The following is an 18,523-nucleotide window of genomic DNA, read 5'->3' as shown; positions in this document are numbered from 1 at the left end:
AAGCTTAAATGAAAAGTTGTTGCCTTGGCAATTAACTAAAATAAAATAAGTTTAAGTTGAAATACTAAAATTACTAAAACTAAAATTAAAACAATAATATAACTTAAATAATTTAAACATAAAAAACAATTCAAAATATCAATAAATCAGAGTGTCTATATACACCAAGTGCAAATAGCCTGCCTTGAGGCTATTTACACTAACTCCACCCACCACTGTCTGATTGAGACAGACAAAATTACAAAAGAAACCTGTTTGATAACAGGAGCAGTGGCGTTTTCTTTTGATGCGACCTGTGTTTAAAAAGTGCCTTTTTCCATGCATTTATTTTAAATAAATATTAAGAAAATATTAGAAAAATGGAAATAAAGTGCCTAACGAGCTGGGCTGTCACTAGAGGGGAGAAAGGTGGTTTCAAAAGCGGGTGGTCCACGAGGCTATTGGCTCCGACTCAAGCGACATTTGTAATTTAAGTTTGTTAAGATTTTATTTTATTTCAGCTTTATTTCAATTAACAAAAAACTTTTTATATATATATATATATATATATATATATATATATATATATATATATATATATATATATATATATATATATATATATATATATATATATATATAGTTTTAGTTTTAGATAACAATAACAACACAGGATCGTACTAATAGTTTATTAAGGCATAATCTAGTGTTGGATGCTATGGTATGGATGCTATGTACAATATTATCCTATTAATTATTATTAATTGATGTAAACATCAGTTTGGCATCAGAGTAAATACAGCTTCACATTATATAACACTTGAGTTAATAGCAAAAGACTTGATGCAGCAACTTGTGATGTAGCTCAACAACTGTAAACAATTCAACTCCATTTTGCGTTGTGCTTAATGAAAACTTTTAAATAAGCTCAATTCCATTTTCAAATTACTACTTTTTTTTACCATCTTATGTGTAACTGCCAATTCTGTTGTATAAAAAAACAGTATAGCCAAATATTTGCTAATATATTTCTATGGTTGCACAGAATATCATTATACTACCCAACATTGGCATAGTCTATAAAACTATTTAAATCCTATTAATTTAGTATGATTTCTTATACTTCCCTTAAAGACCAAATTAAGTCCTCAGTACTTAGTCACTAATCGTTTTGCAGGAAGGACAATGGATCAAAAGAAAAAAAGGCAAAATAGGGTAGGGGGACCCTGGGGGACGCAAGTTGCCTGAAAGTAGGAAAGACGGCCAAAGAAAGTGCGAAGGAATGCGCAAGTCTCGCCAACATTTTATGTTTCTTTCCATAGAATTCCAGCGCTTGCTCCATGGGGTTGCTACGCCTGCCAATAGTGGGGCCTACTCTCAAAGTGCTGTGATAACAAGTGATAAGACTCTTATGAAAGTCTTTTCTGATATGATTTTCAATGTCAGCCGAGCTGCAACAATTATATCTACTTATTATATCTACTTCACAAGCGTATCGCCTATTGCCATTGTTTGTATATGGAAAATTGAAAAGGCATTGTTGATAAAAGGCGTAGAAGTAAAGACATCCTGGGGCCTTGTGTGAGGTATTGGTCAAAAAAAAGAACAATGCCTTTTTGAAATGCCTTCGCCGACTCCAAGGACACTTTTTAGTATGCAAACACTTTGCAGCATCTTCTGCTTGGACATCTAGAAAACAAGTTCACTCATTTCAGAGGTTGTTTGTCTTTCTTTCCAAGTACTAATTATTAGGACCCTTACAGCGCAATGCAAGTCTAAGCATAGATCGCAAAGATGACTCATGAAGTAACATGCAGTCTTTTTACAAGGGAAAATGCAGATAGGACGACTGAAAATAGACAGTGTTCTCTCTTTGGCACATTCCAACTCATCCAACACGCTTGGATGGAAAAGCTCACGTGAGGAATGTGATGCACATTTGCCCTGGTTTTTATGCATTCTTCTCTGACAGTTTCCTATCCCACAAGCATACATAGGCGGTGAGCATTTTAGACATAATAATTATTCAGTGCAAGTGACATTTCTCTAGATTATCACCTTTGCAAAGGGCAGCGGTTGAGAACAATAACCCTACATAAGCTGATGGTGCACCGGACAAAACCGGCATTTACTTTAATCTCCTGTGCATAATGAGCCTGGTCAACAGGAAAATAAAATGTGTTTGAACTTTAACATTATTAAGAACAACAATATATGTTTTCCCATTTCCCAACAAGAAGCTGTTAGGTGCTACCAGATCAAGTGTTAAAGTAAACTTTAATGCTTTTTGCATGTAGAAAATAGACCAAATCAATGATAAGCCCTGATTAGTATCACAACTTTAGAAGTGACATTTATATCTTATGAAATAAAATGTCAGAATTGTGATTTGGATCACTTCATAACAATTTAATACAACTTTTCTATCAGGAGCATGTTTCTAACTACTGTATTTAAATTAATTTTGATATTTTTTAGAGCATAAAGTCAAAAATGCTGGGGTGATACTGTACAAATGATTCAAACTGACAAAAAAGAAAGAAAGCAATATTCTTTTCTTTCAAGTGTTTAGAATGAACCTTTATTATTATTTCTAGAAAAAAAAAGAAAATGTTTTAACAAAACTGCTTCAGTGCTAATATTTGAATACCTTTGTCCACCAAATCAGAGTTATGTGGTGAGACCAACAAATGCAGATGGTGCAACTAACTTGCAGAACTTTATAAAAAAAAAAAAACACAACAGGAAATGATGTCATATGGCTGTCCTCACTGCTGTATGTGAAGGTCAAAAACTCTCTTTTAATTTTAATTTTACTACACAAGGTCAGTTCAGGCTGTAAAATGTCTTTTGGTGTGACTCCTCAAAAACTTAGAGTAAGGAAAATATGTTTTTACTTCATGCTTGATGGTTACAGACTTATAAGACCATGCAAATCTAACATGAAGATTGCATTTCTAAGAACTTGGCATATGTTTTAAATTAGATTTTCCCTTAGTTCTCATGACCCTTATTCCAAGTTGCTATCCAACCAGCAAACGTAAACACAGTTACTTTCTCTCTACAAAAGTAAACTAAAATCTACAGTTAAATTAATATAGAACACTATATTAGTTGGGGATTAATCATTTTGCTTTATTTTTGCAAAGCTTAAATATAACTGAATAAGATAAAAGAAGCCAAAGAAAATAAATAAACAAATAAATAAATGAAACATATAAAAACAAATATTTCTTTAATGTCTTGCTAATGTAGTTTAACCACACCCTTCTTGAAAAGCCATTTAGCTAAAGTCTGATTTCCTACTCATGTCCTTGTAAGTCCGAGATGATTGGATGCATTTTCCCAGAGTTGCCTGCGGTGCAGGGCCACTGCAGGTCTTCGGAAAAAAAGAAAGAAGAGAGAGCGGTTCAAGCACATCTTCGCAACAAGAAATGAGTTTCAAGGGATTCAAGGAAAATAAAGCTGCAAGTAATCTTCCCTGTTGTTTGAATGGGCAGAGTTTGCTAAACAGTCCAGGATGTGGATACACAGGGGACCAGCGCTTGTGTTCTCTCTTCGTAACTTGAATATAGACCACCCAGGGCCCTTCAGATAAAGGTGTGTTTTACAGATAATTGACTGGCAGTGCTTGTAGAATCTGAGCCCAAAGATACAGCATTAGTCTAGAAGAATGGTGATGGGTCCGGGTCTACTGAGAGAGAGTAGGTTGCCCATTTCAGGAAGAATGGGTTGGAACATTTTTTCATCTGAAGATATGGACTTTGTCCAGACATAAACACTAGGTACAATATGAAGTCTAGTTGGGTGACAACTGGTAGTTTTCAGCCCTGCAAAGAAATACTGGAATTTTTGTTACCAGGGAAACAACACTGAAATTATGTTGTGTGCACTGCCAGCTTGCCTAAGGCAAATAAGACTTAGGCCCCGTCCACACGAAGCCAGAGCTTTCCCTATCTTTTTTTTTCTCATCTCAAGAAATATCTGCGTACACATGAAACCACTGAAACGACATGCCAGACCAGTATGTGGCACTGTAATTCTGCCACAGAGATACACTTAAAACAGCGAATAAGACTTGGGGCATGCACATAAACCTTGTGCGCTGTATACAAACTTCAGTAAAGCTTAGAAATAACGCTTTATTTTGTCTCAGTAGCTTCTGCAGTATGAACACAAGCATCTAGAGTTCTCTATTGTTGTTGTTGTTGCTGTTTTGTGCTGTTAGTGGTGTCTGAATAGGGTCGACATGTGTGGTTTCACAAAATATACTGATTGGCGTTTTCAGATTTATCCACTCTGGGACCCGGTTTCAAAAAATTGCGGTTTCACCTTCCCAAAACGCCGGATCCGTGTGGATGAAACGCCTATCCGATACAAAATTTGTGCGTATACGCAGAAACGCGCTTCCGTATGGAAGGGGCCTTAATGACTTTAACTTCTTCTGGACCTGATGTAACTTTGAATATCACAAATCAGCCGATCAATCTTCTTCCAGAATTCATTGTACAAACCCGATTCCAAAAAAAGTTGGGACACTGTACAAATTGCAAATAAAAACAGAATGCAATGATGTGGAAGTTCCAAATTTCAATATTTTATTCAGAATACAACATAGATGACATATCAAATGTTTAAACTGATCAAATGTATCATTTTAAGGGAAAAATAAGTTGATTTTAAATTTCATGGCATCAATACATCTCAAAAAAGTTGGGACAAGGCCATGTTTACCACTGTGTGGCATCCCCTCTTCTTTTTATAACAGTCCGCAAACGTCTGGGGACTGAGGAGACAAGATGCTCAAATTTAGGAACAGGAATGTTGTCCCATTCTTGTCTAATACAGGCTTCTAGTTGCTCAACTGTCTTAAGTCTTCTTTGTCGCATCTTCCTCTTTACGATGCACCAAATGTTTTCTTTGGGTGAAAGATCTGGACTGCAGGCTGACCATTTCAGTACCTGGATCCATCTTCTACGCAGCCATGATGTTGTAATTGATGCAGTATGTGGTCTGGCATTGTCATGTTGGAAAATGCAAGGTCTTCCCTGAAAGAGACGACGTCTGGATGGGAGCATATGTTGTTCTAGAACTTGGATATACCTTTCAGCATTGATGGTGCCTTTTCAGATGTGTAAGCTGCCCATGCCACACGCACTCATGCAACCCCATACCATCAGAGATGCAGGCTTCTGAACTGAGCGCTGATAACAACTTGGGTTGTCCTTGTCCTCTTTAGTCCGGATGACATGGCATCCCAGTTTTCCAAAAAGAACTTAAAATTTTGATTTGTCTGACCACAGAACAGTTTTCCACTTTGCCACAGTCCATTTTAAATGAGCCTTGGTCCAGAGAAAACGTCTGCGCTTCTGGATCATGTTTAGATATGGCTTCTTTTTTTGACCTATAGAGTTTTAGCCGGCAACGGCGAATGGCACGGTGGATTGTGTTCACCGACAATGTTTTCTGGAAGTATTCCTGAGCCCATGTTGTGATTTCCATTACAGTAGCATTCCTATATGTGATGCAGTGCCGTCTAAGGGCCCGAAGATCACGGGCATCCAGTATGGTTTTCCGGCCTTGACCCTTACGCATAGAGATTGTTCCAGATTCTCTGAATCTTTGGATGATATTATGCACTGTAGATGATGATAACTTCAAACTCTTTAAATTTTTTCTCTGTGAAACTCCTTTCTGATATTGCTCCACTATTTTTCGCTGCAGCATTGGGGGAATTGGTGATCCTCTGCCCATCTTGACTTCTGAGAGACACTGCCACTCTGAGAGGCTCTTTTTATACCCAATCATGTTGCCAATTGACCTAATAAGTTGCAAATTGGTCCTCCAGCTGTTCCTTATATGTACATTTAATTTTTCCGGCCTCTTGTTGCTACCTGTCCCAACTTTTTTGGAATGTGTAGCTCTCATGAAATCCAAAATGAGCCAATATTTGGCATGACATTTCAAAATGTCTCACTTTCAACATTTGATATGTTATCTATATTCTATTGTGAATAATAGGTTTATGAGATTTGTAAATTATTGCATTCCTTTTTTATTCACAATTTGTACAGTGTCCCAACTTTTTTGGAATTGGGTTTGTATATGCATTATAAATTATTAAAAATTTGTGTGGATTGTACAGATCAGGTCTGTAGATATGTAACAAAAAACTTCCAATGGCAGCTTATTAAAGGTTACAGGAACTGTTCATCCAAAAAAGGAAATTATGTTCTTATTTATTCACCTTAATGTAATTCCAAACATTTTCATGTAATTCCAAACCTTTTCCAATTTTACGTCATTTTACATTATGGATGTTTTTCGGAAGCTGGTTATTATTGGTTATTATGTTTTAAATATGGATATTTTTCTTACAGAAACCCATCGCTTCGATTAAGAAGGTCTTTATTAACCCCCTGGAGCCGAGTGGAATACTTTTATGATCAATGGATGCAATTTTTTGGGCTTCAGTATTTTTTTTAATATAACTCTGTGTTCATCTGAAAGAAGATAGTCATATACACCTAAAATGGCTTGAGGGTGAGTAATTCATGGGATAATTTTCATTTTTGGATGAACTATCCCTTTAACTTAAAGTCTTCCCTTTCCTGAAAGTAATGTTGAGAGACGAAAGAATTTTAATCTTCTGGTGAACTAATCCTTTTAGCTCAAGTGCAAATTGCTGCCAAACCAGGTAGACTGGATTAAAAAAAAATCAGAACAATTATTGTTGCAGATAAAAATACAAAAAAGTTAACATCCAGTGTCTTAAGGCTCCAGTGTCTCTAAGGAAGTGTAGAAGTAAATTTAGGCTGGGTAATGACACAGAAAGCAAATAAACAAGTGAGCCAATGCATATTTCAAATTGCCCACCCAAAGCCTCTGTGATACCCTTCTACATGAGGGAAGCTGATGATCTAATAAGTCAAAGAAAGAGAACAGCATCTGTTTGTGAACTTCTCACAGTCAATGTTTGTGCAGTTTGACAGATACAGCTAAAAGTCTTTGCAAAAGAGGCAAATTGCGCGCATTTGGACCTGGCTTTGAAAACAGGCATCAGTTTGACGTGGAAACGGGGATAAGGCCGCGGAGCAGCACTCTACACAAGAGCTATCATAGCCACTCAAGGCTGGAATTTCCTCAGGCACTGGCCAGAATAAGATGGCTACCAGATGCCAGCTATTCACTAAGCTTTTGGCTGGTTTCCCAGGAGAATTGCAGCCTCAGCCAGTTCTGCTTGAAGGTAGACTGTGCGTGAACACTTACCCTCACTTTACTCAACACAGGATTAAACAGAAAGGACAAAAGCATCCTCAACTGATTGATTGCCTTGTTCTGTGGTTCCAAACATGGCCTGAAGACTTGATTACAACTTAGTATGGCACAAACTTTCTCTTGGAAGCAGCGCCTTTCATGGAAGTTGCACTCTGGAGCATTCTCAGTTTCTCGTGAAGAACACCAGTCATTTACCTCAAACAAGAGGTTTCCGTATACCGCAGTTGTGAGTCACTGTTAAAGCCAAACTTGGAAGCGTTGAATGACCCAACAACCTCTGCACCATGTGAAAGCTTCTACCTACTCTTCGAAAGCAGACGTCGCTGTGCTCAAGGAATTAGAAGATCTCTCCACAGAAGGACCTCATCGACAATGACAGCTCAACACCAGCCTCGGCTGCTTGGCATTTAAAATGGCGCCACAGTCCCGCTGCATGTAATTATGGAGGCCGTACGGGCCAAAGCTCACTTCGACAAGCTACCACATCACGAACGGCACAAAACTCCACAATTCCAACATGTAATTTCAGCAAACGAGCGAAAGCAAATAAATGTCAGACGACACAAAAACTCAGACCAGCAGCTGGAAGAGCCTGTTTCTTGGGTCTGTATCTGGCATGAGGAATATGGCACTGGATCTGCAGAGTCTCTTTATGTTCAGTCAATGCCAAGTGAGTCATGGGGAGTATAAACCCCTAGAGAGCATTGTGAAGTGTTCTGAATGGCTTGTTGAATGATCTCCAACGTCGTTTATCAAGACTCAGGCTGGTTGAAGGTTGACACAACACCCTGCGGAGGTGATACTGTTCGACCTGCTGCATGCGATAGGGGCTGAATAGAGAAAAGATCTCATGAACAACTGAAGATGATCCATCGGTAAAAGGTTTGCTTAGCATCAAACAGCATGACAGCTAGAGTATCAGATTTTGCCTGCAGCTATATGCATTTGTATATGGTTCCCAAACAGATGGGAGTTCTCTACAGAAGATAAAGTACTTTCTTTGTGCCTATGACTCACACCTGCTGGGAAACGGCACACATATTCTGTTACCACTGTTCCAACATGCTTGGCTCATAGAGTGCTGGTCTCTGGCATGAGAGGGAAAAAATGTACAGCATCCAGACTCAAGCATTGTAGCCAGCACAACTGAACCTTCTGCAGACAGAACTTTGTCTGAATATCCTTACTGATAGAATTAATGATAGAATAAATGTTTACCAAACATTTATTCTTGTAAGTACATTCTTAAGAGTACATAGTGAGGCCATTCCTCAAATGGATTACAACCATTTGAAACCCCTTATTAAATCTGAGTGGCAGCAAGAGATCTTCAGAGATAAAAGGCTTTAGCTGAATCAAAGTGAGTTGCCATGACAGGCCCGAGCCAAGAGAATTCTTACCGCCTAAAATCAAACTGCCAACACTTATGAGGTAATTAGACCCTTATGTATCTTAAGATGATTTTAAAGAGAACTAGTTTTAACAGATGGATTATATATATATATATATATATATATATATATATATATATATATATATATATATATATATATATATATATACTTTATAAACTTTGTTGAGTTTATTGTTTTCCTTTTTTTTTTTTCGTCTTCCATTCAGACTTTCTAACCCTCTATAAAAGTATAGAGTTTTAGGGTGTTTTCACACACAGCTCATTTGGATCCTTTGTTTCGGAACCTTGTGCGTTTTCTCCCTTAGTTCGGTTCGCTTAGGCATATATGAACATTGCAATCTCGCTTGGATCCGCACCAAAACAATCGCTTCGAGATAGCCTGAATGAGGTTGAAAACAAACTCTGAGGAAGTTCGGTTATGGTGATAAAGCAATCTGAACCAAGCGGTGTCATAATGCGTAACTGGAAATGTGTTATATAAAAAGCAGCAGAGTCTGATTCTGTGAGTGAGCACATTACCGCAGTTGAAATCAAAGAGCGCTTCAGTTTGATCAGTTAAGAGCACGAATGACAGCTACATTCGTTTAAGTGTTTGCATGTATAAAGACACCTACAGATAAAGCCACAATAAGCTCACAGAGCAAACTTGTCAGTCCATCTTGATTGATGACACTGAGGAAAATCTGGCACAGAGAAAACTCTGACCAATAAGAGGACAGATTTACTCACATGTGACTTGCATAAATACATTTTGGTGCGCTTTGAAATGTTGCCTTGTGAAAGCGAACCGAACCAAGAAGAAAATCCAACATTGTAACAAATTAAGTCACTGTTTCAGAAAAAAAGCAAATGATCTAAAGTTCTGAAAATGCTCTAAATTCTACTTCTCTATTTCCTAAGAATTAAAAATTACATTTTAATTAGTTTACTATAATTTATTTGGTATTTGTGTGTACAAACTGAAAAATCCAAAAATATATCTATATGCCATTTTATATATAACAAATATCTGACATAAAGATTACAGATTACACAATTTAAATACCAGATGGAAATGTTTTCAGGTGATGATGGTGCACAGCACATATGCAAAAACCTTATATCTGATGGCATTATGTTGTTTCCAAGGACACAGCATGTGGATCATTTCATTCCAGAAAAACTTCAAACAGATCAAAATGTGTGAACAAAAACAAAATGAATTTGATATTCAACACACAAAAACAAATGCACTTCTTGCACAACCTGCCATGTCCTGCATTACACCAAGTGGACATCAAAGACCTGGACAAGCAGTCCCTATTTCAGTATAATTACCACGTTTCCCAACTGTGGGGCTTTACCAGACCTCGACACTTTCGACTCATAAACAAACCCTTAACGAACTTGAACTCTTCTGCAATGACTCACCCTGCCCTCGCATTACAGTTTAATGGAAAATGACAAAAACTAAAGCATCACACTGCATAATTAGTCGCCCAATAACTGTCCAATGCATGTATATCTTTTGTAGGGAAACTGATCCTGAGCAAATTCATATGAAACTATTTAGGCAGCCTAAGCAATGTATGAAATCCCAACTTGGGCCTCAAGTTAAATCTTGGAGCAGCCTAGAGCCAGCAAATCGTCAGTGTGCCAGTGAGATAGTCGACCACGTCCCCTTCGCTGAGGCCCTTTTCCCCTGGCAGAACAAAGAACACTCAAGTTTAATTTGAAATTGATTACAGCCACTCATAATGCGTGCTGAAATATGCATTGGAAGTGAGTGTACTGAATGAGGAACAGAGCTTGGCAAGTCAGAAAACCAGAGAGGATTCAGAGGGGACGGAGCCGTGCATTCCACCGCCAAACAAACTTTGCAGGCGTATCGCTTTCCTGCATTTAGAGGATTTTTTTTTTTTTTTTTTTAACCGAACATGTTTTTCTCATGTTTGCATTCTGCTTTCCACTATTTACAGTATATAAACCTTCTGGATATGAAGAATGCACATCCGGGCAGATGTTTTCTGCTAGACAAGATGATGTTCTTAATACCTGGCTGAAGCAAGGCCTGATGTGGAAACTAAGTCGAGAGTGTTCTGTATTTAGGGAGTTTTCAAAAGTAATCGAGACAGTTTGGACTGTGCAACCAGTGTACACTGGATCCAGGTTTAAAATACACAAAGAGATTCAGCACAAATGACTGGAGACATTGTACCCAAACAATTTAAAAACAAAGACCTTTCCAAGAGATTATAAGCATTAAATGTCTCATTCTGTTTTATGTCTAAGATGTAAAAACAATTTTATTCACAGTCCACTGTAACTGCACAGACAAGCTTATGAAAACACACTGGAATAAAGAAGAAAAACGGGAAGCAATGGCAATTGTAAATGCCCTTTCATACCAAGGACTATGAATATACATGTGTTCAAACCAACTCACGTTCAACTAATGTTCTGTTTATTATAAGCATGCGCTGCAGTTTTGTCATTTGCCACTTTAAATGCTCAAGCTCTTTAAAGTAGGCTGAATTCTGATTGGATGTCAATGTTTTTATCATGCAACAACTGGTTAAATAACAGTAAATTTTATTCAACGATATTATTCCTCTGTGCTGTTATAATTAAAGTTGTTGTGTGGACTCTGCTTTTCTTTTCTTTTAAATTTAGAACAACTTACAAAATTATATTGTTATTACTAAAGTTACCACTGAGAAATTTTACATCAGTGACTTTTTGTAACACATTTTCCCTAATTGTTGGTCTTGTTTTTAAAAAAAGTCTCATATAACTTTTAAACTCGTCCTTCGCAATCTTAAGATGTGTCTAGTACTTAAGGATGTTGTGCTTTGATTAACCAAAATATTGATGTTTACCATTTGCTGTTACATTTTTCAAAAATCTCCATTACAATTATAGAGCACTGGTGTTACAAACTAGCATTGGCCTTTGTGTACTTTTAGTTTAACTCTATAACTGTAAGTTACGCTTTTATAAAAGTGATTTTAATAATGACTGCTAATATGTCAAAGTTGTTTGGGGCAAACTGCTATCTATGCTCTCCCCTATTTAGTCATGTGATGCTGACAGAGCTTATGTGTGGACACATAGCCCTGCTATTGTTATACAGTTACTTCTTTCCTAAAATCTAAATAGGACACAAAGTATCCAACTTCACTGGAAACTGAAAAAGTATGCTGATCAAGGCCATATAGGGGGACACAATCCCCAAAATTAAGACTAATGACAAATCAATGTTTTTCAAATAACAAATTGTAAATATTTGTAAAATGAAAATAATAATAAAAAAGATCTTAATGGTATTCTCATTTGGTTACATTATTGATGAAGAAGATTACTGATATAAACAGAAATGATAAAAAGATGAAAATATATAATAAAATTAGAAAATACATTTAAAACATGGAAAAACAACTTTTAAAAAGACTTTAAAAAGCTGCTTAAAAAAATTAACAGAAGGTTAATGGAAAAAAAAAAATCTGAGAATAGCCACTATATTTAACTAATAGATTTTAAAAGCGCTTAAATTAATAAATTAATAAATACATAAATACATACATATTTTATTTTTTTATTTATTTATTTAGGCCTATTTATTTATTTATTTACAAAAGTCCTGTAAATTTGCTGTAACACAACATGTTTACGTAGTACACAAGTTACTGTAGATAGATGTATTCAGAAATAAAGGAGATGTCTCCCTGTTCCACAATAAAGAAAACATCACGTACTCAACAGGTATCGAGCTGCTAGTTACTGTACATGCGGAGTTATTTCCATTTTTCAAAAGTAAAGAATTAAAACATATAGTTATTAACATAAGAAACTGTTTATCTTCACTGCAGCGGACAAATTTCCAAGCGCAGCTCCCAGGGTTCACAGTTATATGATCTCCCTGGGGTCGCTGAAACTTTGTTCTCACTTTCACTATGATGCCATTTCAAACACATTAAACTTTTTTTCCCAAAATGTCGTTCTTGGAGTGTTTCTTGTCAGTCCTTACCTTACTTTTCTTCAAACATTAAACGAGCATTTTGACGCGGTTCCTCTCCATTGCTTTGGCTGTGCTTCACCTTCGTAGTACAGTCAGAGGATTTAGTTGCGACTTCCCCTCCTCTGTTCCCATTGGAGAAGAGCTCTGTCAGTACACACATGCTCGTGCCAGGATTTCCTGTCCTGGGCGGTGTTTCCACAGGCATACTACTATTCTTTACGTTCTTTTTTTTTTTAAGGAAAGATGTCTTTTGCACATTTTCTGTATGTGTTTTTGTGTAACTAATGACTGAAATAACCTGATGATTCCTGATTTTTTGTTTTTTAAATGATTGATTATATAAAAAACAATAAAAAGAATTCTTAATAATAATAATAAATACCATAGTAACAAATTACAGTCTACACTAAGGTTACTATAAAAAAAAAACATTGGTTGTGTGGTATTAGCTCCACAGAAAAATAAAATAAAATAAATTTACAGAATTAAATTAGAAGTAATCTTCATCTTTCTTATAGCCTATATACATGCAAAAGCCTCTAAGTGCCGTCTGAAATGTTCTTCTAAAATAAGCATTTTTATCAAGCTTGTATGTTTATTTTCAGTTATTTCACTTTAATGGCAATGAAAAGGACCTATTAATTGCCATTAAAGTAGAATTACTGAACCTAAACATACGAGCTTGATAAAAACGCTTAAGTTAGAATAAAATTTCAGACGGCACTTAGAGGCTTTTGCATCTATATGTGTGTGTGTGTGTGTGTGTGTGTGTGTGTGTGTGTGTGTGTGTGTGTGTGTGTGAAAAATAATACATTCATTTATTTAATAATGAATAAATGTGCATATATGCATATATATCAAAACTCTCTTAAAGTCTGCATAAAATGGAAGTTGACTTACATTGACAATAGACTTTTTTTTCTCTACTGTGTTGTATATCCATGTGAAGCGGCTTCTCAACAAGAAAAAAAAATGTAAGGTGGGACTTGATTTTGTCCATGGTGAATTGATTGTAAATTGTAATTGTTTTGGAAATACTGCAATATTTAATATACACAAATGCAATAATACTTTTTATGAATACTGTCCATTTTATTTTTGGCTGTGATTTGTCACCATGGAAACAATACTACATTGTACAGAGTTTTTGCACCCTTTCACAACTTTGCAGAAATGGCATTTATGATGTTGTTAATACATTCCCTTCATAAGGTTTTAGGAATCTAAATTAATTCCACTTTAACTGAAGGTAACCTATTCCTAAATGTTATGACATTACTGTCATATTTCCACAACATTTTTAAAGTTACCCATATAATTTTGCTGTGGGGTAAAAGTGTCTTACCTCATAAAACATGTCTCCTGTCAGACTCCCTGTGCACAAACTTGTCCAGTCAGTAAAAAAGCTCTTCCATTCACAGTTGAAATAATATGGATAATCACTTCAGAGAAATGTTGGCAGTTGTGATAAATTGCCTGTTGTTTACTCAGATTTCCCATTGTAAGCTATGTTTCTTTTTCAGTGAAATGTAATGTGGTCTTGTTTATATTTTGGTGTTTTCCCTGGTTTTGAAGGGGTGTTTTCCCTGCTTTTTTGTAATTAAACAAATGCTATATTGACGTTTTGATGTTAAACATTTTCACAACGTTTCCAGAACAATATATTTTTAGGAATTTTAAAGTGTTGCTTCCAGAATGTTTAGTAACATTTTCTATGAAGCCTGTATACACTGATTAGGCATAACATTATGACCACCTTCCTAATATTGTGTTGGTCCCACTTTTGCTGCCAAAACAGTCCTGACCCATCGAGGCATGGACTGCACTAGACCCCTGAAGATGTGCTGTGGTATCTGGCACCAAGATGTTAGCAGCAGATCCTTTAAGTCCTGTAAATTGCAATGTGGGGCCTCCATGGATCGGACTTGTTTGTTCAGCACATCCCACAGATGCTTGATTGGATTGAGATCTGGGGAATTTGGAGGCCAAGTCAACACCTCAAACTTGTTGTGCTCCTCAAACCATTCCTGAACCATTTTTGCTTTGTGGCAGGGCGCATTATCCTGCTGAAAGAGGCAACAGTCACCAGGGAATAACATTTTCATGAAAGGATGTACATGGTCTGCAACAATGCTTAGGTTGGTGGTACGTGTCAAAGTAACATCCACATGGATGGCAGGACCCAAGGTTTCCCAGCAGAACATTGTCCAAAGCATTACACTGCCTCCACCGGCTTTTTCCCATAGTGCATCCTGGTGCCATGTGTCCCCCAGGTAAATGACGCACATGCACCCGGCCATCCACATGAGGTAAAAGAAAACGTGATTCATCAGACCAGGCTGCCTTCTTCCATTGCTCTGTGGTCCAGTTCTGATGCTCATTTGCCCACTGTTGGCACTTTCGGTGGTCGACAGGGGTCAGCATGGGCACTCTGACTGGTCTGCTGCTATGCAGCCCCATACACAACAAACTGCGATGCACTGTGTATTCTGACACCTTTCTATCATAACCAGCATTAACTTCTTGAGCAATTTGAGCTACAATAGCTCATCTGTTGGATCGGACCACACGGGCCAGCCTTTGGTCCCCACATGCATCAATGAGCCTTGGCCGCCCATGACCCCGTTGCCGGTTCACCACTGTTCCTTGGATCACATTTGATAGATACTGACCACTGCAGACCGGGAACACCCCACAAGAGCTGCAGTTTTGGAGATGCTCTGACCCAGTCGTCTAGCCATCACAATTTGGCCCTTGTCAAACCCGCTCAAATCCTTACGCTTGCCCATTTTTCCTGCTTCTAACACATCAACTTTGAGGACAAAATGTTCAATTGCTGAATAATATAACCCACCCACTAACACGTGCTGTGATGAAGAGATAATCAGTGTTATTCACTTTACCTGTAAGTGGTCATAATGTTATGCTAATCGGTGTATATATATTGCATTATATGCATTCATGATGCTTTTTAGCCTTTTTATAAAAACACTCTGGCACGAGGTTTCACACACTCTCTCATTTCTCTTTATCAGAAATCTCACTACAGGAACAACAATGAAATTTGGATGACGGATGACAGTAAGTGTAGGCTAATTCACAAATAATTTATCTAACAAGCTCATGTTGTACCAGCAACACACATAGATTTGATGAACAGGTGTCACAACCTATTATGTGTCATTTGCTTTATTCTTTATAACATTGCTCCATCATATCATTGGGACATTTGCTCAGCAGTTTATATGGTGTCATTGCTTACACATCAAATGCAAATGTTCACACACTGTAAATTAGGATACACATTGCTAGTTTTCTCATAGGTATTACTTTTTAAGCATGCAGTTGTTGATTGTGTAAGCATTGACATCTATAATATGTGGATACCAGGCAGCATTTGATACTGGGGCCAATGTAGGCACGAAATGGGCTTGAGGTATGGGCCCTACATAGGTTTGTCCATGGGTTCCATGTCAGCCCTATCTGTATTAGACCCAGTACGATAGGGCCAACATGGAACTCATGGACAAACCAATATAGGGCCCATACTGAGGTTAATTCAGATAGGGCTGACATGGAACCTGTGGACAGGTCCGTCCCAAGCATGGGACAGGGCCCAGTGAGAGTTAACAGAAGTTTGGCCCCCACCTTGGTCCATTTGTGATCACGTTCTGGGGCCCAGTGCGGTCACACCACTTGCACCACCCTAAGGATGGCCCTGCCTGTGGACAAACCCATGTAGGGCCCATACTGGGGCTAATTCAGATAGGAGTGACATGGAACCAATGGTCAAATCCATGTGGGGTCCATACTGGTGCTAATTTAGATAGGGCCAACATGGAACCCATGGATAAACCAATATAGGTCCCATACTGGGGCTAATTCTGATAGGGCTGACATGGACAAACCCATGTAGGGCCCTATGTAGGGACAATACTGGTGCTAACCCTGTTGGGAAAAAAAAAAAAAAAAAACAGCATATGCTGGTTAGGTGTGTTGTGAAGCATGGTAGAGGTGGTTTATGCTGGTCCTTAGTTGGTCATGGGCTGGATTAAGCTGGGGACCATCTTAGGACCAGCATTTGACCAGTTTAAACCAGCTCATGACCAGCTGACCAGCTTAAACCAGCTAAAACCAGCTGCCATGCTTTAAAACATATCTAACCAGCATATGCTGTTTTTTTTCCAACAGAGAATTTAGACATGGCCAACGAACCCATGGACAAATCCATTTAGGGCCCATACTGGGGCTGATTTAGACAGGGCTAACATGGAACCTGTGGACAGGGCCGTCCCATGTGTGGGGCAGGGCTCAGTGTGAGTTGGCGGAAGTGGGCCCCTTGGTACGTTCGCAATTTTTTTCCGGGGCCTAGTGTGTCACACCACTTGCACCACTCTAGGACGGCTCTGCCCGTGGACAAACCCATGTAGGGCCCATACTGAGATAAATCCATGTAGGTTCCATTTTTCAATCCAATATTGTACCTACATTGGCCCCACTATAAAATTTTGGCTGGGATAAATTCCAGAAATGTGGCATTGTTTTAGTGTGATGTATGCTATTTCCCTTTAAGTTTTTATTTGTTTGTTTTTATATGCATATATGTATTTTATATTATTGTCCTAGAAAATATAAGACATCCTTAATACTGTTGTTTAAATGTTACCAAGAAACTTGAAAATATCTTGAATATACTTCATTGTCCCCAGATGAAATTTGTCATGGACACTTAAAAACACTTATCACCACCATACAACTTATAATATAAATAAGCTTAAGTGAAATAATAATTATAGTTCCTTATAAAACATTGCTTCTCAAAATAATCAAAGTACCTATAACAACATTACGCAACATAAAAAAATACTGTAACACAATAATAGTATAAACATCATGTTATACAAGCCTACATAAATAAAACATATAGTTTTATTTATTTATTTATTTTTTCACCTGGAGGTTAACCATTAGCATTTTCCGAAGAAGTGAGGACTCAAAATAGATGGATATGAAGTTAGTTTGAGGAGTCATATATTTTATCTTGTTTGAAGATACAACTACAATCTAATGGTTATCCTTTAACTAGCTATAGAAAACAAAGGGAAAAGAAAAGATGAACTGAGAAGAAAAATCAGTGTACAACTTTGATCATGATAAACACATAGAACACTGATTGCTGAAATCACTAGGGTGTGTCCTTATTATTTTCAAAAACTTCAATAAGTATAGTTAATAAGAATAATTACAGAAATTATACAAGTAGCCTGTAATGTCCTTCCTCTAAATAAACTCACCTTTATTATGCACTTTTAGTGTTATGTCACTTATTATTAAAGTGTTCACGTCTTCATTTATTCCAAGAAGGCCTCTCCCCCTTAAGCAAATATTTTTGTTTTTCCGTTTCAAAAGTATAGTGGCAGAACTGGTGGTGGTGGATAATAATCATCTAAAACCTTTAATCTGTACAACCACAATGTGGAGAAGTGAAGGAATATTTTCCAGTGTTAAACACTATGGACATGTTTCATCTTGACAATAGAAGCAGTCAGTGGAGCACATGTGATTTTGTAGATATTATATGGATCTTAGATATAGATTGGATATTTTATAACAGCATATCAAAGTCCAGATCATGCTATTTTTTTTTTTTCTTTCACTCTTTAACTTCTTGTGCTCCACTAGATTTCAGAAGTAACGTTTCTAGTCTGTAATCTGAGCAAGAGAACCAGATGCACCAGATGTCTCACCACATCAACATCCCCACAAATATGTTACCCAATATATATTAATCTTCAAATGGTGTTGTGGCCTCTAAAATGAAAATGCAGACATCACAATAACTGCTCGCTTATCAT

General features: G+C 37.2%; 1 protein-coding gene across 2 annotated transcripts in view; it reads right to left on the bottom strand.

Annotated features, from left to right (window-relative positions):
• Positions 1-12,831, bottom strand: part of il11ra (interleukin 11 receptor, alpha) — a 43,547-nt gene extending 30,716 nt beyond the window's left edge. For both annotated transcript variants that reach the window (XM_048175359.1, XM_048175364.1), the window contains exon 1: positions 12,678-12,831. The gene's annotated coding sequence lies outside the window, so the exon portion shown is untranslated. The remainder of the gene's footprint in view (positions 1-12,677) is intronic.
• Positions 12,832-18,523: the final 5,692 nt, after the last annotated feature.

This window comes from Megalobrama amblycephala, linkage group LG2, assembly GCF_018812025.1.
Source record: "Megalobrama amblycephala isolate DHTTF-2021 linkage group LG2, ASM1881202v1, whole genome shotgun sequence".
NCBI classification, from domain to species: domain Eukaryota; kingdom Metazoa; phylum Chordata; class Actinopteri; order Cypriniformes; family Xenocyprididae; genus Megalobrama; species Megalobrama amblycephala.
The sequence above is the reverse complement of the archived record's forward strand: the minus strand, read 5'-3'. Positions and strand labels throughout refer to the sequence as shown.